General features: G+C 36.2%; 1 pseudogene; it reads right to left on the reverse strand.

The window, feature by feature from the left end:
• Positions 1-435: 435 nt before the first annotated feature.
• LOC114054428 overlaps positions 436-27,878 on the reverse strand; it is a 121,106-nt pseudogene continuing 93,663 nt past the window's right edge.

The following is a 27,878-nucleotide window of genomic DNA, read 5'->3' on the forward strand; positions in this document are numbered from 1 at the left end:
GCAGGGTCAAGGGCAAGTAACCATGACATAAGATAAAATATGATAAACAAAAAGAAGACGTCCAGGTGCCATGGAAACTTTGTGGAAGGGAAGTTCATTTTCAGCAGGAAGGGCAGGGATCAGAGCAGGCTTCATGGAGGAGGTAACATCCAGTTTGGGCCATGAATGAAACATGACAAAAAAGTCATGCAGTGATACTGAGTAAAGTTTTGTTGAAAAAAAAAGATAAAGCAATCTTTGATAATTCAATGCTATCGATCAGGCCATTGAATTCTTTAAATAAAACAAATGCCAGTTTTTATCATAAATCAAAAACACATTGTCTTGAAACATTGTCTTTGGCTCCAGTCACTTTTCTTCTTTTTGAGTCAACTCTTTTTAAAAATCTAAAGTTTCCTATCCAATAGAAACTAAGATATTTCCCTTATTCTTTAGTCAATTTACATGAGATGGCAGATGACTCAAAGAAGACATGTTTTTGATGACTGATTCAGAAAGTGCATCTTTTTCGATGGAAGGTGCGTAATCCCCAACATTTTGGGCAATTCATCATTACTTTCTGCATATAATCAACTTCTTCAAGGGAATGAGGTTCATCTTCTTCCAAAACATATGTGGTAGGGCTTGTTGCTTTGAAGTTAGATTCAATCAAGTAATTTTCAAACTCAAGAAAGTTGTTAGGCAGATTATGTTCTAATGGTGATGTCAGTCTTTTCAAATGGAATAAATCAACACAAAACATTGCTCCCATCCCTTCCAATTCTTGTGTCCCAATCTGTAAATCCTTGTATCTTCCTTGATCACAGCCACATAATGTATTCTCCATGATACAGCTTCTCTGTACTCCTATTTCTCTCCATACAACAACATGAGTTGTAGATTGTTTAGACTTTTCCACTACAAAGCTGCAGCTGCTCATGCAGGTTGCAGAGGCTGCATAGATCTATATCTTAGGCAAAGTCCTGTATCCCATATCTTCAATCATGTCACAAGAGGCAGAATTATCATTAGTATGCTGCACAGTCTCTTTGATGCTGCAGCCATACATAAATATATTTTTCTTTCGAGAGTGACCATGACAATCACAGTAAACCAGAGGTAAATGTTTGATTGCAGCCATATACTACAGCAGAACTTCAGCATGGTAAATTGTAGGATGCAAATCTGGGTTTGGACTTTGCCACTGCCAGTTCAAATCTTCTCCACTTAAACAGCAATGGTGGTTTCTATTAATGACACCATCTGGTTTTAGCATAGGGACAATTTTTAAGATATAGGATTCACACCAGCTCTGAGCAGTAGGGTTATTACTCACAAGATAATTCAAAGTTTCTTTCATAATCCAGTTTGAATTAGTTTCTCCAGGATGTACTCAAGCAGATAAGAAAATGTAAGGGCAATTTCTAAATTGGCAGATGTTTTCATAATAATTGGACACTAGTATAGCAGTTATAGTCAGTAAAAGACAGTTGTTTCCAGACAGAGTTTCACATAACACATCTTGCCGAAAATAGATTTGCTGAGGGTTGTGTGATGATTCCAATTTTTGAAGATGCATCTGTAAAGTTGAGTGTGTATATGGATAATGATAAGCAAAATAGCAAACATCATCCTTATGTGGGAAAATGACTGTGAACGTAATTGTATAATAGGATTTTCCTTTTTGCCCATCAGTAGCAACTGAACTTGTAGAGAAATGAGTTTTATAGTACAAATGTCAGTACCTATACAAATCTGCCACGGTCTAGCATATAATGCTTCCTGGATTGAATATATAAGGGGTTACATACCGTAATTAAACTGACTGTTGGATTTTTCACAGTTGATGATATTAAATCAGTATCCAACACCTGTCCACATTCCACTGACTTCAAAGTAAAACCACTGATGACAATGATTGCTACTTGTATCTGAGTTCAGAATAAGATCATACTCATTTTTTTTTCTAATTTGAATAACCTTCCGTACATTTTCAGATTAAAATCTTGAATTAAATTTCAAACTTTCTCCTTCTGGTACAGTGTAATTTGGGTTATCCAGGTCATACATAATTTTGTCTGTGATATCACTTTGATGAATTAGTCTCTCAATATCCTGGACATTTTTGTCCTTTGCACACCATAGAGTCTTTCTAAAATAGATTCTTTAAATGGAGGTGGAATGTGACCAAAATAATCAGGACAAGGCATTTCTGAATAGTCAGGAACAAATTTAGTATTTTTTCACAATCTCAACATATAGATCAGAATCATGGAGTGGTAGCGTGTTAGGTACTTCAGTTGATGTTTGCTCCACTGATGAATTAGATGCAGAATCATCATCTTTAGTGTCAACTCCAGTAAAGCATAGCTTTCCTAGTTGAACAGTTTGTCCCTCAAAGAGCACATTTTAACAAGTAGAAATATGTGAACATGTTTTAGTGCATGTAATAGAGGTAAGGTAAGGACTGGAATCTTTCTTTATTCTGGCAGCAAAGCTCTGGGAAATTTGAGGAGCATTCTGCGGTGGTGCTCAGTCTTAAGGCCTTCACTACGTCACTAGTGAGATACTGGCTTGCTGAAACTGTTCTACTTTGATCACTTTCCTGTTGCTGCAATGAACTATCACTGTTTTTAATATCTTCTTTTGCCAGGTCTAAAAAGGCAGGTTGTTTATTACTTTCCTTTCCTTGTGAAATGATATTCTTTTGCACTAAATTTATTAGGCTGTTTGCTTCCACAGACTGCTCTTCCCCCGATATAGGAACAACAATAGGTCCACCTAGATTTCCTTCCTTTGCCAAGGGCTTTGGCTCTTTGCCAATTAAATCACATTCCTAAAAGTCATCAACAAGTTTGTGGGAAAAGTGTTCAATCATTTTTAGTTCTTCTATTGATGGCTCTTGTCCTTGCTTGGGTTTTAACTCGTTAATCAGTCTCATTATCATTATTCTTAAAATTTTGGTCTATGTCATCATCATTCTCAATTTTATTTTCAGCTTCTAATTCAAGGTCTTCATTGTCATCATTTTCATCTACTACGACATTCACTTTAGGCAATAAATTTTAGAGCTGAGGCACAGGTCCTATCATAGGGATAATTGCTAATTGGAAATGAAAAGTACTTTTAATAGTAAGGGGAAAAGATTTTTAGGAAAACATTTCCTCATAATCAGGCTGGATGTGTTGACTAGAGGATCAAGAGTCCTGACTGCCAAGCAATCTTGTGAAGTGTTATATAGAATTTTTATCCCATTGGCATCAGTAAATGCCTTTCTTCCCAACTTGAGGCTTGTAACACTTTTTAAACCCTGTAAAACTCCCTTCTGGATGAGCATGTTTCTGAGCCGATTATCATGCTGGTGCCAATCTACATAAATTGTTAAAAGCACATGGACACAGCCTCTGTCTACAGCATTTGTTTTTGATTTTAACATTGCAGTAAGTGTCTAAAGCAACCTTCACAAGGTCAGTGTTCTTTTTACTAAAAGGGCCAATGATTTTAAACATCAAGTCCACAGCTCCATTTTTTTTTTGGTAAGGACACTGCATTCACGGGATTGGTAGTATCCTCTTGTAAAAGCTGAAGACAAGACAACACTAAACTTTGATTCTGCAAATTCTGCTTCACCAAATTCAGAGTTATCATTAAGGCCCAATTAATTCTAGACTTCATTTCAGATTTTTGTCTTTTAGTCCAGTTCTTGAAAGAAGGGTGTGAACTTGAATCATTAACTCTTCATGTGGAGGAGATTCTTTTCAAAATAGCTGCAAACAATATTTGTGTATCACCTTTAGAGACTAAAGTACTTGTTCTTCTACCACCACCAACTAACACCAATTCAGCAAGAATGTTTAAGATATTAAGTGGTCTGAAGATCTTTCGTGTTCCTTAATGTGGAGAGTAGAGCATCCATCCCTGTAGAACCTTTGGTTCTCATTTCTTTCCTGATTTTCTCTTGATTTTGGGTCGGGCAAAGCATCTTTGTGTAACATATCTGGCAGTTGCTGCTTCTCGACATTCATAGTTGGTCTTCTCCAGCCGAGCCAAGAGGGCCACGATCTGAGAATTACTAGTATGGCTTTTTTTTTTTTCTGTTCTGACAGCACTTTTAATTTGTTCGTCTTGACAATTACTTCTTCATGTCAATAATCCTTCATTTCAATAGCGGGTCTGGGTGAGGCGCCCAGCTCCAGCTCTGGCTCCAGCTCAGTGGCGGCAGCTACAGGGGCTGATTCTACCAGCGGGCCCCCTCCGAACCTCCACGGGTCATTCACCGCCAGCCGCCAGGTGTTTTTATACAAACCCCAACCATGCAACGTCACCGCACCTCCTCTCCCGAAATTTTAGTTCTTAATATCATTGAGGATGAATGACTACAAAAGCTTCAGAAATTTGATCTCTTAAAAAATTAGTTGATACACACACACACACACACACACACACATACACACACACACACAAGAAGCTATGTAATGATTTACAGGTAAACTTGGGAATCTTACCTGTAAGATTGCATACTAATGTTGACACAATCTTGGTCCCATCAGTCCCCACAGCATTGCTCTAATTCTTGCAGAGAAAACTCCTCATTGAGATGCAGTGATGACAAGAGCTTATTTTTCATGAGCTTTATAAAGCTTAGTTCAAACAACTAATGATATCAGATGATTCAAGAGATGGAATGCAAGAGAGGTGTTTTTTTTTTCCCCCTGTTTTTAATCCATCTTCTTTATTTTTGAAGTGGTTGCATGGTTCATCAGCCCACTCAGTAGTTCCCCCTTACTAGTTCTCTTTTTAATTAATAGACTTGTGAATAACCGCAACTGCCTTGTGGGACACACAAAACACCAAACAGATGACTAACTTGCAGTAAGCAATCTGCTCAATGCAGTGCGCCTTAATTTAAGCCATACGGGGCCCCCCAAAAAACAAAGGCATGGCAAGTATGCGGCCCTAATGTTTAGTTTTTCATCTGTTTTAAGTTAAAATAAGTCCCTGGTGTGTAGAAAGTAACATTCGTAAAAGTGAAAGCATGACTGTGATTTATTGCCACCTGTTAGCATAAGTCTGACCTGCCTAAGCTCAGGGTCCGCATGAGCCTTAGGAGCCCCTGCACAGAGTTGGGTACAAGTTGGAAGTTACTATGAAGCATCAAAGTGAGAGCTAATGTCAAGGGGCAACTAATTCTTGGCTGCTCACTCCAGGTAATTGAGGCTATTCCCCATCTTGAGTATGGGCAACACTGTACCGTTGTTGCCACGGTCATCTGGCCCAGTTTATGGACAAGAGCATTCTCCTGGGGGTTGGGGAGGGGAAGACCTGGGAGGTGGGTGGTTCATTAGAAACCGGCTGGAGGGCAGTTCAGATCTGTAAACGACAGCTGTCTAATTGGTTTTGCTTGTGTGTACTGTCTTTGCTTTTACAATGGGAATGGGCTACCCAGCCTTTCTAATTAGATTGTTAAACATAATAGCTGAATGGCACAGCAGTAAAGAATTTGCCCTTTTCTTTGTAAGATGGAGAATAGGGCCCAGAAAAGATTCAGGATTTTTTTCCAGCTCATTTCCCCCATCATCTTATCTGATGGTAATGAGACTAAGTTTATTTCTTTTTAAATGCTTGCAAAAGAGCACAGGCCATGATGAAGTTCAAACTAGATGTCAAAACACACACACACACACACACACACATGCAATACAGTAGCAAATTTCTATTTTCCTTCAGTCTCTTGTTTCCCCTAATTGGTGCCTTGTTGGCAATTTTCACTGAGAAACCAAGAATGAAATATGCTTGAGAAGTGAACTACTCTGTCACCCCTCAAGGTGGTCTCCAGACCTTGGTTGAGAAAACTTGGTAAAGCAACGTTGAAAAACCTGTCCTGTCCTTTCATTGTCTTAGGGAAAATGATAGGAGCTAGGAAGAAGTGGAGGGAAGAAGAAGGGGAGGAGAAAAAAGAAAAGAGAAGAAAGAAGAGTAGACAGAGATGAAATCATTTTCTAGGCTGGTTGATCCTGCAACTTTTAAAAGTACTGGCTTCACTGAAAGAAATGACTTCTTTTCTTAGAGCATCCAAAGATGTCATTCTTTTATGTACTTTTCTGTCTTACATAAATTGTACAGGTACCTTTTATCTTACAGTTAGTACCATTCATGTTTTTTATTTGATATAGGACCTGTTCAGAAGTTTCTTATTTACCTTTAATTATAAAAATCTTCCTTTTCTCCATTTATACTTATTTGTTTCCCATAGGCTATTAGGCCTCTAAAGTGACATGTTGTTTATATTATCTTGTGCAGCTTAAACATGACCCCAGAACATCTGAATCCTAAGACATCTGAAAATGGCATTGATTTTAGGCAACTCACTGGTGGCTTTAGGCCTAAATAAAGAAGTTGCTTTTCTCTCTGTAAGCACAGAATAGGGTTCAGAATTGTGGTCCTGTGACCAGGGGCAACAGTGCCAATGACTTCTCTCCCTAGCACTTTCTATGAGTGGTCAGTTCTCAGTAATGATAGAAATGGCCATTTTTACATCACATTGCTTTCCTTCATACTCAGAGTTACTACCTGGAACTATTAAATAATGTAAGCAAAGCCTTTCTGATCTTGGAAAAATTATTTAACCTCTCTGGGCCTGGTCTAGATGATCTTTGAGATCTCTTCACACTTGAAATTATGGTCTTCTGAAACTAGTATCCAAATGTTGCTACTGGGAATTATTATTTAAAATGGAAATTTAGATCTCTTTTGGTATCACCCTAGAATTCAGGTTGACACATATTCAGTGACATAAATGAGAGATTCAATTATGTATTACTTAAACCCAATCTTTCCTGAATAAAATACAATTAAAAACTTGAATTTGTAACTAATGTTTTCTCCTCCCTTGCCTTGTCTAGCTTGACCTCTCAATTCCTTCCCCTGCTATTTTACTCGAAATTCCATTGCCAAATAATTAACTTGAAATTTGGACTGACCCCAGCATCCACCTTCTCAATTACAGCCATCACTTATGACATACTTACTACACTAAATTCAAATTTCTTGTGCCACCCTATTCCCTTAATTATCTCTTATTCCTTATCTAGTGCTCTTTGCTCTTCTCAAGCATAGCCTGGGTCTCTCTGTTCCCTTCCCCCAACTTGTCTCTCGGCATTGTTCCGCTGTGTTCCCTGAAACTCAATCACTCCGTTCTGTCAGAGTTATCCACCAGTTGAATGTTATTCTTCTTTCAGACCTCTCCTCAAAAACACTCACTGCTTTGAAATTTTCCTTTGACTTCATTCCCCAAAGATTTGTTTTTTACAATAAAAGCTGAGGCAGAAATTTGAAAGAAGGCATAAATTAAAATGGAAATAGATACCAAAAACATCATATCAGAGTGAGTCATCCATTTTCTTCTTATATTTTTATGGTATTTATTTTCAATTAGAAGTGTTTAGAGCAGGACCTACTCCCATAACAACTCTCTCCTGTAGAATGCCTATGGCAGGACTGACATGCCTTTGTAGTCAATAATGTGAACTGCAGGATGAGAAATGCATGATTGTAAAATTATGGGAACAAATAAAGGAACATGAAAGTTGCTTCAAGGACTTGGAAAGAATACTTTCTTAATGCTTATACATTTCCAAAGATTGCTGGATAAAGTTGGTATAGACCTCCCCCTGCCATTTTTAAACTCTGAATAAATAATCATATGCCTGCAACAGAGACAATTGTGGAAAAATACAGTTGAACGTGGAAGATAAACCCAAATATTGGTTTTGTTTTGAAATGAGAGATAATTTGAAACCATATGATATTTCCCATTCCATGCTTCATTCTACATACATGGGCAACTTAAACTCTGAATAGATGAAAATGACTATAGAGATGTGAAACTGAAAAGTGGATTATGTTTAGGACTAAAATTACATGGGACTTTTTTGATCAAAGGGACCATGGAATATGATCAATTTGAAGTATGTGCCCATAATGTCATGAATGTGTACATACTGTTTTTAATGTGATGATAGCACATAAGACCTTAACTGAATAAAGATAATTTTATCCTAACATATCAGCTACATAATGCTTTATCAAGCTTTAAACAGGTGCTATGAATAGTGTATCAAATATTACATGAAATGTTCTATCATAATCACATTCCTGACAATCTCTCAGATACTTTAGTGATAGTTGATTCATTGTTCCTTGGATTTCTAAGAAAATAACCTCCTGCCTATATATGAAAGTATCATTTTTTATTTTTCAAGTATAAATATCTGACCCACTGTCTTGGTTGGGTGACAGATGGAAGTAGGAGTCTAGGTCTTATCAAAATGCATAATAAATCTTTCTTCCATTTTATACTCTTTACTTGTACAATTTTAAAATGAGTTCCAGGAGCCACCTCTTCTATACTCTATGCCCCAATGGATTAATATAAAAACAACACTACTTGAGGTTCATCTCTAATGAAATTTCTTTGTGCAAGTTTTTAATCACATCAAGATTTTATAAGACGTTATGAAAGAAGATAATTTAAAAACTAAATACTATGTGATTATAATAATAATTGTCCCCTAAGAAAAAATGAAAAAATGGACCATCATTCCTTCATTCAATAGGTCATAAACAATGGTGTCAGCATATTGCATATACTGTCAGACTCAATTGATGTGTTGTTTAGTTTTGCTAAACTGCTTTATTTTTCCCTTGTTTTCCCTTTTTAAAAATTATTGCAAAAGATAGCTCTTTGGAAGATACATAGAGAAATGAAGAAAATGAAGAAATGTAAAAATAATGATATCAATAAAAATTTTAAAATAAAGCAATTTTTCCACCTCAAGTAAAATGATACGGTATATTAGTGGCATAGGGAGATTTGTGTAAAGGTATAAGGAAAATGGCCTATGATGTTCACTCTTAAGTTGTGACTCGGTGGTGGTAGTGGTGGTGACAGACAGACTACCACTGTTCTATTCATGGCTTTTTGTTGAGTACCACTTCTTATAGGCAAAACATATTTTTGAGGTTTATGTTGCCAACAGCTGGCTACAAGTAAAGACGAGGTCTAAGACCAAAGAATAAAGCCGGTCCAAAAAGACCCAAAACTTGAAAGCTAATGCCATTAGTACCATGCTTTAATCCACTGAGATAGCCAGGTAGTCATGACAAGTAAATTGTTTATCTGAAGGCAGAGATGGAGGGTCAAGAAGAGTTTAGACAAATTCACAACTGGTAAATACATAATGGGATAAATGAAGAAGGGCAGCTAGATAAGTTTGTAAATATTTCCATGTACTCTGTTGCTACATCCTTAGGACAACAGAACCTTTCTAAATACCCCACAGCTAAACTTTCTTTTAGGTATTGCCTCCCCCAATTAGAATTTTAGCTCGAAAGCAGCATCTTTCTCACTTGTTATTTTTGTATAACAAAGCAGTTATCACAGTTTTTGATATATGTCACGTGTTTAATAAATGCTTTTTCTTTTTTCCTTTTCTTCCTTCCTTCTTTCCTTCTTTCCTTCCTTCCCTCCCTCATTCATTCATTCAAGTTTGGTAGAAAGTCATGTATGCCACAAAACATTTTCTGGACTAAGTACCTACATACAAACACAGTTTAACACAATTTTTGTAACAGTTATTTGTTTTTGTTTTATGGGGTTTTTTTTCTGGATCTTTTCATGTGTATAGGCAACTTTTGGTATGGAAATTCTCCAATGCAGATTGGCAACTTACAGTCCTAGAAAATTTCCCATGGCATTAAGCAGTTAGGTGACTTGCCCAAGGTCACATAGCCTGTATGTCATACTTGCAACTTGAGCCCAGGTCTTTCTGACTCTGAGGTTGGCTGTCTATATACTACAATATGATGCCTTTCTCAACATAAATATAAAAGCAAAAGCAAACCAATGCCTTCTTTGTTCTACCATTATAACTCTTCAAAGGAAAAATAATTCTACTAGTTAGTACTGCTTTTTACTAATAATAGTGAATTAGTTAGTACTAGTTAGTGTTAGTTAGTACTAGTTAGATGTGTCACTTTTAATTTGAGAATATAGTTAAATAATACATAATGTTTTAAAAACAAGAAGAAATTTAGTGTCAGAGATTTATCTATTTGATATGGTAAAAGATACTGTGAATATTACTTTTTTTCTTCCTATCCCTTTTTGACAAACAGGATATTCAATAGATACCAGGACTTAGAAGAAAAATCATACTGGATCTTCTCCTATAGTGTTTTCATTAAGATGCTAATGATGTTAAAAATGTTTCCATGAAGAATTGTTGTTGTTGTTCAGTTGTTTCAGTCACAACTGACTCTGTGACTCCATTTGGGTTTTTTTTGTTTCTTTTGTTGTTGTTTTTTTGTTCGTTTGTTTGTTTGTTTGTTTTTTTGGTGAGGCAATTGGGGTTAAGTGACTTGTCCAGAGTCACACAGCTAGTGAGTGTCATGTGTCTGAGGCCAGATTTGAAACTCCAGGGGTGGTGCTGCAGTTTTGTTGGGAAAGATACTGGAGCGGTCTGACATTTCCTTTTCCAGATCATCTTACAGATGAGGAAAATGAGGCAAACAGGGTTAAGTGACTTGCCCAGGGTCACATGGCTAGTGTCTGAGGCTATATGTGACCTCAGGTCTTCCTGGCTTCAAATTAATATTACAATTGTTACTAGAAATTACATGATAATCTATTATACTGTGACTCCTCTCACAATTTCTGTGATTCCTCAGACTATATTCCCTTTTCTGGCTACCATTCCCATGTATGGATTGTATTCCATTATTAGATTGTAAGCTCCTTGAGGACAGAGACTGTCTCACTTTTTGCCTTTATATTTCAAGAGCCTGGCACATAATAGGAATTTAAAATGCTTTTAAATTTATCAATTCATCCATCATTTTTTGCATCCAATATATACATATCTTAAGAGATAGAATGCAGAAATTAAATAGGAATACCATTTTTAAAAATCTTTTTCAGTGATCGTGTTTATTGCAATACTCCATAGATTAAAAAGTCCATGAGAAGTTTGAAAATGTCCTCCTAAAAGCCCATCCTATAGCCATACAACTATCACAAAATTAAATCCATAATCAACAAAGCCAGAGCCAAAATGCAGAAAGCAATTCATTCTGCCTGGCCAAGGAGTCCCATCCCCTAAAGCAAGAGGCAGCCTGAAAACTCTAAAAGAAAAGGTCATTTCTAGTGGCCTGATCTGTCTGCTAAAAAATTAAGACCCCATTTTTATGTTACTTCTGGAGTCCTTCTGCAGTTTAAGTTATGATTCAATTAGTATCATTCTGCCTGGGGTTCTTTTAGTCCCACAAAACAGTATGCTAAGACACACACAAACACACACACATACACACACACACACACACACCTCTGCAAAAATGATTCAACAGTCCCAGTGTCCTCTGGAACCTTAGTCTTTTCATAGTGAAGCTCTCAGGAAAGGTTTAGGGCAGCCCAGCATCAACGAAAAACCTTAGAGTTTGGCCGGAACCAAACTAGCCTCAGGAATGAAAATTGGTAAATGGGTTTTCCAGTCTGTGTACTGTTCACCATAATTCTTACATTAAAACAAATTCCCTTTCTGACCTATCCCAAATCCATTGTAAAGACATTTCTCCACAACTACATACAAAAATCCAATGATAGAGTAAATACAATAATACTTTCTTAGGAAGTTTTAAAAGAATGCTCAAAACCCCATAAAAACACCCACCCGAACCACCATGAAAAAAACAGTCTATTTAACAGATGTTGAAAGAGAGGACTAAATAGTTGTCCTCCATCACACAAAAGAATCATCTGTTAAATCAGACTCCCCAATGATAACTTCAAGCTACCAGGAATATATGAAGGAAGAAAATAAATCACAGTTCTTGTATAAGTGTGTAACTCATAACAGAAACCATGTAAAAGGACACCCTTTTATATCAGATTGGTCTCCCATTATACAGTAAACTGAATTTACCAACTTAATCTGCATTACAAAATGGTTTAAAAATTCTGTCTTCAAATATTTGAAATATTGTCATACTAGAATCTATCAATCAACCAATTAGTAGCTACTGGTCAATTACTGAGTATAGAAAATGTAAATTCCCTGAAGGCAAGGATTTGATTTTGCAGGGTTTGGGGAGGGGCATCAAGGATTTGTTTCTTCCATGTCTTAGTGCATTGCATATAGTAGGTGTTTAATACATGCTTATTGAATGAATTTAAGTCACAATGTTACCAACTGTGAATAATCCAAAGATAAGAGCAAACTTGTTCTGTTGTTCCAGAAGGCCAAACAAGAATTTATGGACAGGAATCACAAGAAGGCAGGTTTTGGCTCCATATAAAAGAGCTTTAAAAAAAAAAGCAAAACTAATGTTAACAATGAAAAGGGTTGCTTTATGATTTGTGAAATAGTGAGATCTCATTACTTGTACTAGAAGGGTTCAAATAGAAGTTAGATTACCATCTGTTAGGGATGTTATGGAGGTCATTCTTATATTGAGTGAGAGTTTGGATTCAATGACCTCCATTGTTCTTTCCAACACTAAGATTCTATGATTTTACAGAGCTGTCCAACATTAAAATAGAATGCCTCAGTAGAGGTATTTCACTACAGGTATTTAAAAAATAGCTGGATGGTCAATTTTTCAGGGATGCTACAAAGGGGATTTCTCACTGAGTGGAATGTTGGACTAAATAAATACTAAGACTCTTTTCAACTCTAAAAATCTATGACTATATATTCTACTATATCCTAAAATGATACTAAAATGTTGCTATATATTCTACTCTAAAAAGTGTAGATGACATCATATTCTATTTGAATAAACATTTGTTAAATGACTATTATTTTAAGGGACTGCTTGGTTTCATCTAGTACACTTCATTAAGAGGACAATATAGAGAAAGCTTTAGAAGAAAACATCTGCTCTGTCCAAATCAATTTGGCCTTTTATGTGATGGAGACCCTGCCATGAGTGGAATAGCTTAGATTTGTCTCGGTGTATATTGTGAAAAATCCAAACATAGGGGAAGATGAGAGAGGGCAAAACAAAAACTGAATAGGAACAGAAAATTGTGAGTGCAGTGGGGTTTCCACATCATCTGATAAGTTTAGACCCAGCAGGGTGGAACTTTGGAGTGCCTTCCCAAGTATCTCAGGAGACTCACTCAATATTCAAAAATATTGTAGCAGTATTCTCAATATCTCTGCCAATCTCTGCCCCTCAAATTCAGTTTCTTTTGCAATGGGAATAGGTAAGGAATAAACTTATTGTTGTAGGTGGCACCTGTAACTACAGACCCATCCCATTTCTTCATCTTTTCAGTTGACACTGATACCAAAGGAATGTACCCCAAGGCATGAAAGAATAGAGGATATGCTTGTCAACACCGGATTTTCAGGGTCTCTCTGCCACCCTTCCTAAGTTATTATAGGCCAAATGAGGTAATGTATATAAAGCACTTTGTAAACCTTAAAGGGACACAGAAATGTCAATTATTCTATTATTATTATTAGTCATTCAATGTTTGTCTTTTGAAATAGCTCTTGCCTTTCAATGTATTTCTACAATTAAACTAAAGGGACCAAATGTATAATTCAATTTAAAGAGGATATGTGTTTATGAACCTGTCCTTTGGTAAATTATTTGGTAAATTATTCTTAGCCTCTTCTGTTTTGTGATCATAAAATGAAAAGTAAAGGAGAAGACCTCCCCTGCAGTCAACCCCCTCAAACAAACAAATAAAAAAAAATCACTGAAGAATCAATGGCCCCTTCCTGGGCTTCTCTTTCACCCAGGTAGACAGGCGTGTATGTCTCTGAGCCCCTCCCTTGTCCCTGAGGAATGCTGACTGCCTTTCTGAAGGCTTGGGCGCTGGCTTTCAACTGTTGCTCTGCTTCTGAAGTTAGTCTGAACAATGGAAACGATTCCTTTCCATGATTAAAATCTTCTACCCTCTAAAATTAGTCCCAGGAAATTAGAACACCAGTAATTGTAGGAGGCTAAACAATCCTAGCAATTTAAAGGCCAAGTCATTTACGGAAATCACCAGGGCAAAGACCTTAAAAGACATTTCCTCAGTAGTTTTTGTCCTGTAACTCTGGGGCCATTAAAGGGGTCATCAAGTCTCAATGGCTCTCAGTCTTCCAGTTATTAAATCCATTCCAGTTAAAAGATAACCGGAAATTGTTTGCAAAGGAAAGTTGTGACACACACTGGCAGGCCTCCACATAAAGAGAAATGAATTCATGTGTATATATCTTGAATTTTTTTTTAAATGTAAATTCAATCATCCTAGGTTGATTCTATTCTTCAACTCTTCTTTGTTAATACAATGAAAGCAGGGAATACAAATAGAGAAGTAAGGACAGTATGTACCTTATCAGCACTCCTTGCTGCTTAGATCCTAAACACAAGAAATGCTTGATATAGTTCCAAACAAAGTAATGCCTTGCTCCTGAACTATTCTACTGGAGAAAATTAGTAGGTCAGTCTTAAAACTGGCTCCCCAGCCCAAGTGTGTGACAACTTATATCTAGAAAAGAAAAGACACTTCATTTTCTTATCCGTGCTAGTACTGGGATGAGTAGGTCAATTAGAATTTTCTGGAACTTAGGAAAATGGTGATGAAATGTTCTCTCCAGGAGATTCCACTCACAGATTAGAAGACATAGAAATTATTTTTTATGACTTTTGCAAAGTCAGCCTAGTAGATAATGAGGTAGGAAGAAGTGGGTATGAAAAACCACATCTTTGTTTTTTGATTTTGTTTTTGTTTTTTTAAGACTACTTTGATTTCCTTCTATAGTATTTTCTCCAACTGTTTTAAAACTACCCCTGACATCTTACATGACTTTTTTAATCCTCAGTTCAATTTGTCTTCTTTTTCCTTTTGTGGTCTACTTTTGTTTAAAGTAATTATGTCTTAAGCCATTGCAAAATACTTCAGGATCTGGGGTTTTTTTGTTTGTTTGTTTGTTTGTTTTTGTTTGTTTTTGGTTTTTTTTATGTTTCTCCCAAACATTGTTGGTGCCCTCCATTCTTAGGAAACAGAGGAGATTCTTCCTAGAGCATTTAGGACTTTAGTAGAACCTTATCTGGGGTTACTAGTTGGTCAGGATTTAAACAGTTTGACAGAGTATTCTTACTGCATTTTTATTTTGGTCATTTTTTTTTTAATTCTTATTTTGGTTACTTTAAATTTACCATTATGTTTTAATACAACCCTCTAGTTCCAATCATTTATTAATACACAGCAAGTATACTGGGCTTGGTCCTTATCTGACCAAGAAATCTAAATGTTACTTCTAGGCTGAAATGGAGTTCATCACAGGCTGAATAGTATTTGATTCAATTCAGTAAACATTAATTATCTGTTGTATTCAAGGAAATGTACCAAGTGATACTGATACAGCAGTAAAAAAAAAAAATATTATTTTTGCTCCCAAAGATTTTGCAATCTGATTGGGAGGATAAGACGTATAATTATTATTCTAGACCTGGGGTTCTTAATTTGGTGTCTATGGATCCCCAATGAGTTAAAAAAAACTTACATTTACTTCAATATAATTGATTTCTTTGGTAATCCTATTTATTTTATGAATTTTAAAATGTTATGCTCAGATTCTCCAAACACTAAAGAGGGTCCATGATACCAAAAAGGTTAAGAAACTAAGTTCTAGATGAAGTTTTTAAACATTCCAAAGGTGAGAAAGACCCAGACTACCTCATTGTGTAACATATGTAATCTTAAACCAGAACTGTTCCTTCTTTGCTCTTAAACTTTATCACAGAATCTCAGGAGAAAGGTGGAGGGGTAAAGGAGGAGAACAGTAGGGCAAGGATCCATTATATTTGGTATCTGGTTGCATGATAGGAGAAAGAGAAGGAAGAAAACTATTCAATCTAATGTTTTCCCTATTCCCATCCCTAGGCCCAAAAATAACCAAGAACTATGCATTACTCAATCAATAGGTCTTTGCTAAGCACTAAATGTACGCAGTCCTGCTCTTAGAGCTGTGGAAAATTCAAAAGGATATATTAGCTAATTATTCCAGTCTTCAATGAAGTGATACTCTAGTTGTGTAGTGAAGATTAACTTTCATAAAATTATTAGAGGGCAGTGAGGGCTATGTCACCCTTAATATATAATACAAATTTTATTTGTTTGGTTTTTGTTTGTAAGAAATAATATAGGTTAGAATAGTCAGGGAAATTTTGATAAAGCAAGTGGAAGCTGATCTGAGTCTTGAAGGTTGAGTATGATTTGGATACATGTAGAGAAAAGAAAAGATAAAGTGTATTTGTATATTTAATTATCTATCTATATCCATCTGTTTATTTATAGCTACCTATCCTTTCATTATAAATGCATGTATGCATATTATAAATATATATGTTATACACATGCATACACACATATGTATACACATGTGAATGTATATATACAACATATAAAACATATACTTACATACAGATAGGCATATGCAAATGCGTGTGCATGTGCACATGCATGTATATGTGTATGTTCATGTACATATATGTCTGCTATCTAGATTTACCTCCGCAACATCTCTCACATTTGTCCCTTTCTCAATACTCACATGGAAACCATCCTAGTTGAGATCCATGTCACTTCTTACGTGAACTATTTTAATAGTCCCTTAATGGGTCTCTCTGTCCCCAATTGAGCCACTTTTCAATTGATCCTCTATGTGGCTATATAATTGATATTCCTAATACAGGGTTGTGACCATGTCACCCACTGTTCAAGAAATACCTTTGTCTCTCCATTGCTATGAATCAAATGCAAACTCTTCTTTTAGAATTTTAAGTCTTTCCCCATTTGGCTCTAATCTATATTTCTACAATTATTTTACATTATTCCCCCTCTATACTCTATATTATGGCCTAATTCACTTATTTATTTTTCCTTGTACATGCTATTTAATCTTTAGCCTCTGTGCATTTGCATAGGCCGTACAGTTTCTGTTTTGGTCACAAACCCTAAGGGTCTTCCCCTTCCAGATTGATTTTTTTTTTGACTAGGTAAAAGAGACTTTTCTTTGCCTCATTTCTTACCTATCCTTAATCACTGAATGAGTGTTGCCTCAGTCAAACAGAGACCTGTTAAAGACCTTAGCTTGAAAAGGCTAAGGTCCCCACTGCATCCTGGGCCATCTCCAGTTATTCTGATCTATGTATTGCCACTGAACAGCAGAGCAAGTGAGGCTGATAACTTTGCACAGCCCTCCTTCGCTTAAATCCAATTCACTTGCAAGTCATGGCATCATCTTCCTGATGTCATGGTCTTCTTCGAGAATGAAGGACAAACAACAACAACAACCGTATCTCTAGAGTCATCTCTCTTCTTGCCTCTGCTGTATAGATTTCTGGGTTCTTCAAAGCACATTTCAGATATCACTTCCTGCAATAAGCCTTTTCTTATTTTCCCAAATGATAGTGAATCCCCAACCATTTTCCCCTCCTCTCCCCCCCAAAAACCTCTTGTTCCACATTTGTACTGTATATATTTTGTATGTGCTTGCTTTTATAAATGTTGTTTTCCCTATGTAAAATATAAACTTCTTCTGTTTTGTTAAGTCTTTATATCCCTAGCATACAGTGTAATACCATCACAGACCAGGTACTCAAGAAATGCTAATAAAATTGAATTGAATTAAATTAAATTGAAGCAAAATGAAAAGGCAGGACAAGGAAAATTTTCCATTAAGTGATACTTTTAAGTGTTAAATGTTTTTTCTCAGTCCTCAGTATCCTTTATCTCTCCGTGGTTTTTTACACTACTTACCCCTTTTCTTTGGACACTTTTTACTCCCTTGCCTTCCATGAAATCTCTCTGCTCTGGATCTGTCTCTACCTGTAAAATGGTACTAATCTGTGCTGTACTTGAAGTTAAAGGGTCGAGGACCTAATCCCGACTCTGCCACTAACTATCTATGTGACTTTGGACAAGTCACTTTAATTCTCTGGGTCTCATTTTCCTCATCTATAAAATAAGGGTTTTGGATTGAGTGGCCCCTAAGTTTCCTTGCTACTCTGTATCTATGACCTCAAGGACCTCAGAAGTCTAGACTTATCTAATCTATACTAGAACAGAACTCCCTCTAAGTACTCCCAAATAATGGTCATCCAAACTCCACTTAAAGGTCTCTGGGGATGGGGAAACTGCTATTTCCTGAGACAGTACTTTGGGGAAATTAAGACTCTCAGGAGCTGAAATGTTTTTCTCCCTACCTTCTATTCACTGCCTCTGGGTTACCTTCTATAACCCAGTAAAATCAATCTAATCCCTCTTTCACTTAAACTTTCAAATCTTTGAAGTCAGATACTGACAATGGCTATCCAAAAAAAAAAAAATGTTTTGTCCTACCTAATCTTCCCCAAGCTAAATATCCCCAGGTTTTTACTTTATTTTTTAAAAATTTTAACTTAACAAATGTGACTATTTCAACATCCAAAGAACAGAAAAGAAGATTTCATATAAAACTATACAGTTCTATATGGTTGGTTTTTAAGAGGTTAAAATATAATAGTAAAAAAAAAATCCCCCTTCGTAGTTCTCTCCTCCCATCAATTTATCTTTAAAATGTTTTTGATGCCCTTTTCTTTCTTTGCCTTACTATCACTACCCAACAATTCCCTTTTCCCAACAGAAATTCTCCATTGTAACAAGTAAGTATAGGAAAGCAAATCAATAAACATATTTGCAAAGTCTGAAAATATATGTCTCATTCAGCTCCTCTTGTTGATTATTCCTCTGCCAAAAGATGGCCTATCCAGGGGTGGGGAACCTGTAGCCTCGAGGCCACATGTGGCCCTCTAGGCCCTCAAGACCTTTGACTAAATCTAAACTTCACAGAACAAATGTCCTTAATAAAAGGATTTGTTCTGTAAAACTTGGACTCAGTCAAAAGGCTGCACCCAAAGACCTAGAAGGCCACGTGTATCCTGAAGCCGCAGGTTCCTCACCCTTGGTTCCCTCCCTTCTTGCTCTGAAAGAAAGAGTGGTATAGTGAATAAGGAACTAGATTTGGAATCAGGCAGACCTAGGTTTAAATCCTACCCCTACATTTATTAGCTGGGTGACAGTGGGCAAGTCAGGTTATACCTCTATGCTTCAGTTTCTTTACCTGCAAAATGAAGCAGTTTCACTCAGTGGCCTTCAAGGCCTCTTCTGCTTCTAAAACTATGATCCTATGCTCCACTTTGACTCTTTCCCTGATAAAATGTAGAACAAAGGCGCTGAACATGACTCTCCCCATGTGACCTGACCATGGTAAGATGGTCACCTTTTTTCATTCAAGATATTATGCTTCTTTTAATGAAACTTAAGATTAAAGATATCCTTTAGCAGCACTGTTGATTCATCTAGAAGTTTGCAGTTGACTAAAAACCTCAAATCTTTTTCCATGAGCTGTTTTCTAGCTCAATCATCTTTGGATGCTTGTCCAATTTTACCCAATCATCAACGTCACATCAGCTTCATCAGCAGTTTTATCAAAATTGTCTATGACCCATATTTATCACCAGGACTTTTTGAATTTAGTCACTTAATGCAATGTGACAAAATCCTGACAAATTTTTAGGCATGGGCATTTGCAAAAGCCTGAGTAGACATGGAGGGTTGGGGAGGATGCACAAAGGGTGAAAGAGATAGGCTGAGATTGAAGTGCCTGAGTGCTGATGGTGCTTTTCATTTACCAAAGGGCAAAAAAGTCCCATTGTGTTCAATAACAAAGACACCCTAGAATGTAGCTCCCTGGCATTGAACTGACACTCATTGCACTGAAACTCAATAGTAGATGTAATTATGATGGATGATAACAGAACACCCAAGAAGCTGCTCTTTGATGAGCTGGGGTGAGTTGACTAGGGGATCACATAATGATAATAAAAATAATAACAGCAACAATAGTACCATAGTTAACATTTATATAGTGCTTACTAGATAGATGCCAGGCACTGTGCTAAATTATTATAATTTACAATTATTTTCTCATTTGATCCTCACAACAACCTAGGAGGTAGGTGCTATTAAATACAGATAAAACTAAAGCAAAAAGAGGGTGGGTCCCTCAACTATATATATATCTATATATCTATATGTATATATATAGATATATAGATATATATTCACTAACCTCTAATTTCAGACTAGCATTTTCTTTACTAATTTAGACACATTATTCTGAGAAGTCAATAAGCTCAATAAGCTTCACCATACTGGCAAAGGGGTCTCTGATATAAAAACGGATAAGTATTCGTGCCTTATCTTGAAGGATAACATCAGATCACATTGGACTACATCAGATTTCTGGGAAATCTCAGTATCAGGTTGACTAATCTTGATTACAGCAATTAGGAGTATTAGCTCCTGAATAGACATATGTGAAAGTGACTAAAGCTTTAAAGACCTAGAACAGCCTCCACATCTCCATAGTGAGAGAAGAAATGCACTAGTTTCTTCAACTGCACATGGAGATTGATCTTGTCTGTGGTTTTATATCTGAACATGGAAGACAATGAGTCCAAGTGGCAGAAATACAGACAACATACTTTTAACTGATTTAAACAGAAGAAACCAACCTTTGCCAACATGCATTCAACTTGCTTTGTCATAATTTTTTAGCCAGTTTGCAAAGGCAGTTAAAACTATGAGAGTCATCCTAGACAACCGCTGTTACCCTGAAGAAGAGAAGGCTTAGGGGTGACATGATATCTGTCACTGAAAAGTTGAAGAATTTCCATATGTAAGCTTTATATGTGTTCTTCTTGGTCTCCGATGGCAGAACTAGAACTAATGAGTGAAAGAAAAAAAGAGATAGACGAGAAAATAATTGAATAAATCCATGATTTTATCAGTGTGGGTATTTCTTCTCTGGTTTAGACAACAATTTATTCATGCTTTCTCGGTATGTCTTTCCATAAATTTTCCATACAGCTCCTCAATAGGGCCCCAGAAGCCCTATACGGATTCTCCTCACCAGTCCAGAAACTAAACCATGGAAGACTTAACCTTTTCATGCCCAGAACTACCACCTGGCACCACATTGCCCTCAGTGTTGTATGTCAGTTGCTCATCTCTCTTAAGCCTGGGGTCTAGCTACACAACTTTACTCCCTGTACTTCTCAGTAGTTACCATGGTGCCATCTGCACACATACATACTGATTTTCCCCTGGATCCTTTTCAGTTATGTTACCATAATCAAAACCATTCTGTCATTGTTCCTAAACAGGACTAAACAGGACTATGGCTCCATTCATTATCTCTGCAGTTTTCTAAACTTAAAATATGACTCCCATGTCACCATTCCCTTCTACGCATTTTCTCCATCTATTAGTAGATAAGTTCCTTGAGGGCAAGGATTGTCTTTACTCTTGCATTTGCATTTCCATGACTTATCACAGTGCTTGGTATATGGTAAGACCTTAATAAATGCTTTTTTTTTTCATTCTTTCAATCATTCACTAATTCATTCACTCATTTTGCCGTTTGGCTATCTGTTATCCATGGCTACATTTTTTTCTATCATACATTTCCTCGATAATTCCTCTTATGTCACTTTGCATAATACATTATTATAAACTGACTGCACCCTACTCTGACATTCATCTTTACATTTTATTTTTGCATTACTCATAATTTTGATTCTTCTGAAATAGTGGTATTCTATAATTACCAGACATACAGCATCACCAGGAGAATATTAGTATGAAAAGAAGAGGAATTTTGAGAAAGTGATTATCTTGGAATCATTAAAAGTATTGCACTATTTCCTAAATGCAATCCCACCCAATCTTGTCCTCCTATTCAATTATGGGGCCAACTCCTGTTTCATTCTCTTTACCTGTCTAAAACATCATGGATTAATTCAGTAGTTTACCTGCCCAACTATATGTTATCATGTGACAATATGTGTTCCTTATTGATTTTTTTCTTCTATGTGGGTAGCCTGTTCTCTTTTGAATGATTGTAGATTTTCTTGAGGAGATGCTATTATATTTCAGCATCTAAAGTCAATCACCATAATATCACCTGTATCTTTTATGATATTAACAAATACCTTTGGTGAGCTCCAGTAGGCCTTACAAATAGATTGATTGCTAGATGATGAGTATTTTGGCTATGGAGACCAAGGAAAAAATTAGAGAAAAAATAACTTCATCACAATTAAATCTGTCCGAAGAGGGAAGACAAAAAGGAACGTTAAAAAATCTTTGTCTGTAGAAGTTTTCAAGTGAAATTAGGATGGTAACTCTTCAGGAATGTTACAAAAGGTGACCATGCTTCTAGTTGACCATGCCTCTGATCTCTGAGGTCCTTTCTAATGCTGATTCAATATTTTGGGGGAAAATTAGCCTAAAAAGGACAATAGAAGAATAGCAATGAGAATGATTTGCCTTTGAGTTCTCCTAAAAATGTTTTTTTTTTTTCAAATTCTAACTGGTAGTATTTCATTCCCCCCACCCCCAAATTTTCCAGAGAGGCCATTCAATAACAGAAGACACTTCTATTTTAAAAAAATGAAATTCAGCTCTTTTAAAAACCATTTATGAGCAAATTCTCTTATGAGAATTCCTGGGGAAACAGAAAAAGCTTGCTATTGCCTTGGACCTAACTTGAAAAGAACTGCATGAATATCACTCAACTCCTACCCTCTTTCCCCAACCACCCCCATGCCCCTATCTGACACCAAAAAAATCTCTTTGGGCTGAGAAACAGTGTGGAAAATTTCTATGGAGAATGTAATATTGCAAAAGGGGCAAAAATAATTTTAAAGAGACGAGCAGTATCACTTAGTGCATACAGGGATGAAAGCAGAAATAAAACACACCAAAATAGACCAGCACTTGCCTGGAATGCACATAGGTACCCCTAAAGGAGAGTTTTAAAGATGGCAAGTACGCCATGCTGTTTCCTAAAAAAGGAAATGATCACTCTCTCATTCAATTCTGTGTCAAATCCAGAGGTTCCAAATGAAAGCAAAATTCAAAGAATTATTTCATAAGTGTAAAAATAGAAAAATGGCCCCATTTGAAATTAGCTTTATAAAAAAAGGTCATTTGAGTTCATTTTCAGCAAAATCACCACATTTTGTACCAACTCATTTAGCAAAAATGGGAGGGTACCTTTTTCTGGACCCTCCACCCTTTCCCTTCCCATTGACACTATGATATTCAGAGGAGATGGTTTCTGCTTCAAGGAGGGCGGCTGGGAAGGAAGAATCATCAGACAGTGAGTCCAGGCTCAGGAAGGGCTAGGCAATGGAAGAAGGGCACCAAAAGGTCAATGATAAAGTCTAGTTTGTTTATTAAAGGGAGTTAGGGCATAGAATTTGGCATAGAATAAAGAAGATATTGAAGATGCAACGGTCAGGCAATGAAGGAAGAAGTATGGAATAGGGTTTGGTGGGAGTGGAATGTTGCATGGAGTACAAATGACATGGTCGTGTATCAAGTGGTGACTTTAGCTGGAAATTACTGTCCCTGAGGAACAAATAGGAATGAGAATAGTCAGCAGTCAACTTGAGGGATGAATCATAATCCAGACTGGTCACACAAATGCTGAGGAGGTGGGTCTGTCAGAGGCCCCTTGGGACATAGAGTGGACACCACAGGAAGATAACCCAGATCTAGCAGTAATAATCACTCATATTTATAAAACCCTAGATGGTTTCCAAACAATCATGATCAGGAGAACCTATAAATTCCCACCTGCTGTCTGAATATGGCAAATGACTACCTACCCTGAGCATTGTGAGGGAGCAAAAAGAACTTTTATATAGCATTTCAAGGTTTATAAGATACTTTCCTCATAACAATCCTGTGAGGTAGGTAATACATATACTGTTAAACTCCACTCCCCCCTCACCCCTCTACCATTTTACTAGTGAGAGAACTGCAGCTCTACAAAGTGAAATGACTTACCTAATGTAACAAAGCCAGTGTTTCATTCATTCCAGGTTATATGACTGCAAGTTTAATGACTTTTCCATATACTACATTGCTTCTTAAGAATGTTGCGTTCAGAGTCATGAGACCTATGTCCTACTGCTGGCTCTGCCAATAAAATAATTGTATGATTTTGGCCAAGTCATTTCATGTCTCTAAGGTCTCAGGGGTTGGATTAGTTGATCTCTAATATCCCTTTGAACTCTAAAATTATGTGACTCGGGTCCTGATCTCAATAGCACAATCTTTCCTGTGGGTTTCTGAAAAAAAAAATTCCTTTCTTTCCCATAGCTATTAAATCAGGTGCTTGATTCCATGATCATATCATAGCCACATAAGCCTTTTCCATGCTGCAAAGGCTACTGCTTCCTTACATCAAGAAGGACATTTGAATAATCATTTATCTTGGCAAAAAAATTAATTGAATTAAAAATGGTGGGAATTACCTAGCAAATTCACATTAAGGAACAAGAAAAGTGTGATTTTAGAAATAATCACCTTTGAGAGATGGAAAATGGCAGATGTCTTTGTTAATCAAGGCTTGGGAGATTTGGAGAAGTAGCAATACAGATGTTCTGATCTGAGTTTTGACTGTATTTTTTCTTCAAATGCTTCCTGTGTTCAATGGTCCCTCATTGTCTTTCATTTTAATCATAGCTCAGATATATTAAGTGCACCTGAATGAGCAGATGATTATTATCATCATTATTACTTTTCCCCACATAGGCAAGTGTTGTTTTTTTTTTTTGTACTTAATAGTGTCTATTTTTTTTCCAATTACATGTAAAGGTAGTTTTCAACATTCATTTCTGTAAGATTTTAAGTTCCAAATTTTTCTCCCTCCTTTCCTTCCCTCCTCCCTCCCCAAGACAGGAAGCAATCTGATATAGGATATACATGTACAATCATGTTAAACATATTTCCACATTATTCATGTTGTAAAGGAAAAATCAGAACAAAAAAGAAAAAAAAACATTAGAAAGAAAAAAAATATTTAAAAAAGCGAAAATAGTATGTTTTGATCTGCATTCAGACTGCTTATTCTTTCTCTGGATGTATATAACATTTTCCATCACGAGTCTTCTGGAGTTGTCTTGGATTATTGTATTGCTGAGAAGAGCTAAATCTCTCATAGTTGATCATTTCATAATATTGCTGTTACTGTGTACAATATTCTCCTGGTTCTGCTCACTTCACTCATTTCAGTTCATGTAAGTCTTTCCAGGTTTTTCTGAAATCTGCCTGCTCATTTCTTATAGCACATTAGTATTTCATTACATTCAGATACCACAACTTGTTCATCCATTTCCCAATTGATGGGCATCCCTTCAATTTCCAATTTTTTGCCACCACAAAAAGAGCAAGCAAGTGGTTTTCTCTCACTACCAGCAAATTATTGCTACATTTCCCATACAATGTGAGCTGGGCAGGAGAACTATCTTGCTTAATTCTTCCCCACAACCATTGGCACTCTACTGCTTGGGAATGCAAATACATGGGAGTGAAGGACAATCTTACTGAAGAGACACAAAGATGATAATGTTAAAAGTAATCATGATTTCTACATATGCAAAACATTTATCTAGAAGAAAGGAGGGAGAGGCAGCTCAAGAATTATAGGCCTCCCAGAAAACATAAAAAAATCAAAAGACCTGAACAGTATATTTCAAGAAGTAATACAAGAAAATTGCTTTGAATTTCTGAATATAGAAAGCAAAGTACCTATGGATAAAATCCCCAGATCAACTCCAAGGAGAGAGAAAGAGAGAGAGAGAGACAGACAGACAGACAGACAGAGAGACAGAGAAAGACAGAGAGAGAATCTGGATGCTATAAACTACATGGCATATAGTAGTTAAAATGAATGATTCCAATAGCAAACAACAAATACTATGAATGACCAGAAGAAAGAGCTTCAAATATAAAAGTAAGGAAGCCAAATAATAAATAAACTGCAAATGTTGAAAATTAGTGTGATGAATATTCATTTAACTAGAGGATTTTTCACTTTACAAAAGTATTCATTGTGATCTTCATCTTAATAGTCATCTCCCCTTTGCCCTTAATATATACCTTCTTTTCCACAAAATATTTTACATGCAACATTTCAGAAACAAATCTTTTTTATTACTGCATTTCTATTTTATTAAAATTATTTCTAGTTTTAAAATAATTATTAGTCATCACATAGAAAGAATCATCCATTGTTGGAGTTGGAAGGAACCTCAGACGCCATCTACTCTCACCCAAAATGGAACAAATATGGCCTCTACAGTATACCTGACAAGTGATTATCTAGCTATCTCTTGAAGATGTTCATTGGAGGGAACCCACTAAGTGACAAAGTATTTGAAAAAAAAATTTTTCATTTTTTAGTATCTCTGACAATTAAGAAATCTTCCTTGTATCAAGTCTCATTTTTCTTCTTGGAAACTTCTACCCATTAATTGCTGTTTTAACCACTGAGGCCAAGAAGAGAAAACCTAATCCCTGTTCTGGATTACATACCTTCAAGTAATTAAAGACAATTATAATTTCTGTCCTACACTTTATTTACTCCAGGCTACACATCATCAATTCTTTTATTAAATGTTCATATGGCTTAATTTTAAAGTCATTTGCTATCCTGGTTGCCCTCCTCTGAACACTCTCTGGATTATTAATATTCTTCCTCAAACATAGTGCCTAGAACTGAACATGTTCTAACCAGAGGAGACAACAGTATTAATATCCTTATTCCTAGATAATATGCCCATCTTAATGCAAGATAACTTTGCCTTAGTTTTTTTGGTGACCATATCAAACTATTGAATAAAGCTTGCTATCCACTGAAACCCCTAGATCAATTTTCAGACCATGCCTTCGTCACATGGTCATGTGAAGTTGATTTTTTTAATCCAAGTCTGACTTTGAATTTATTCCTATTAAATTTTATATTTTGTATCATGAGAGGCAACATGACAAAATGGATTTGTAATCCTAAAGACCTGACCTCTGCCTCTGAAGGGAAGGTTGTGCTGTGTATGGGTTGTGTGGTCCTGGACAAGTCATTAAACCTCTTAGTGTCCTAGGAAACTCTAAGACTATAAACTGCAGAAAAGGAGTGAACTTCATCAGTAGGACTTTCCTCATGTGAGAGTTCCCTATAGCCATGAAATCACAGGTCTGGTCCCTATCATTATATTCATCCCAATTCTCTAGTCGATTCAGAGATTTTTGTATTTTTCTCTACTATCCAGTATGTTAGTTATTCCACCTAGTTTTGTGTCATCTGCAAATTTGATAAGCTTGTCACATATACATTGTCAAAGTTAATGATAGAAGCATTAAACAGCATAGGATCAAGAACAGATATCTCTGGCACTCCATTGGAAGCCTCCTTCCAAGTTGACATTAACCCATTGACAATTATTCTTTAGATCTGGCCATTCAATCAGCTCTGAAGCCATTTAGCTGAATTAGCTGTCTAGTCCATACACTTCCATTTTCCCCACAGTAATAGTACAAGATAGTCTGTGAAATCTTTTGCTAAAGTCTAGATGAACTGTATCTACAATATTCCCTTAAAATAAAGTTATTATGCATCACCTGCTCTTAATGAAGCCATGATGTCTCTATGTGATCATAATTCACCATCCCTTTAATATGTTCAACAATTTTGTCTTAAGAATTAAAATATATTCTGTTCTAAAGATCAGCATGAAATTTGTCTTTCAGTCTTGTAGTATCTTTCCCATCATTCATCATTCTTCAGAAATCACTGACAGTGTCTCAACAATCTCTGTCAGTTCTCTCCTTAACCAACAATGTATTGCAACTGGACCAAATGACTTGAATTCACTATGGGCAGCTAGGTGCTTTCATTGTCTCCCCACTTATCTTGGATATCAGCTCCCTATTAACCTTTTTTTTT

This window comes from Vombatus ursinus, unplaced genomic scaffold, assembly GCF_900497805.2.
Source record: "Vombatus ursinus unplaced genomic scaffold, bare-nosed wombat genome assembly UNPS02014813.1, whole genome shotgun sequence".
NCBI classification, from domain to species: Eukaryota; Metazoa; Chordata; class Mammalia; order Diprotodontia; family Vombatidae; genus Vombatus; species Vombatus ursinus.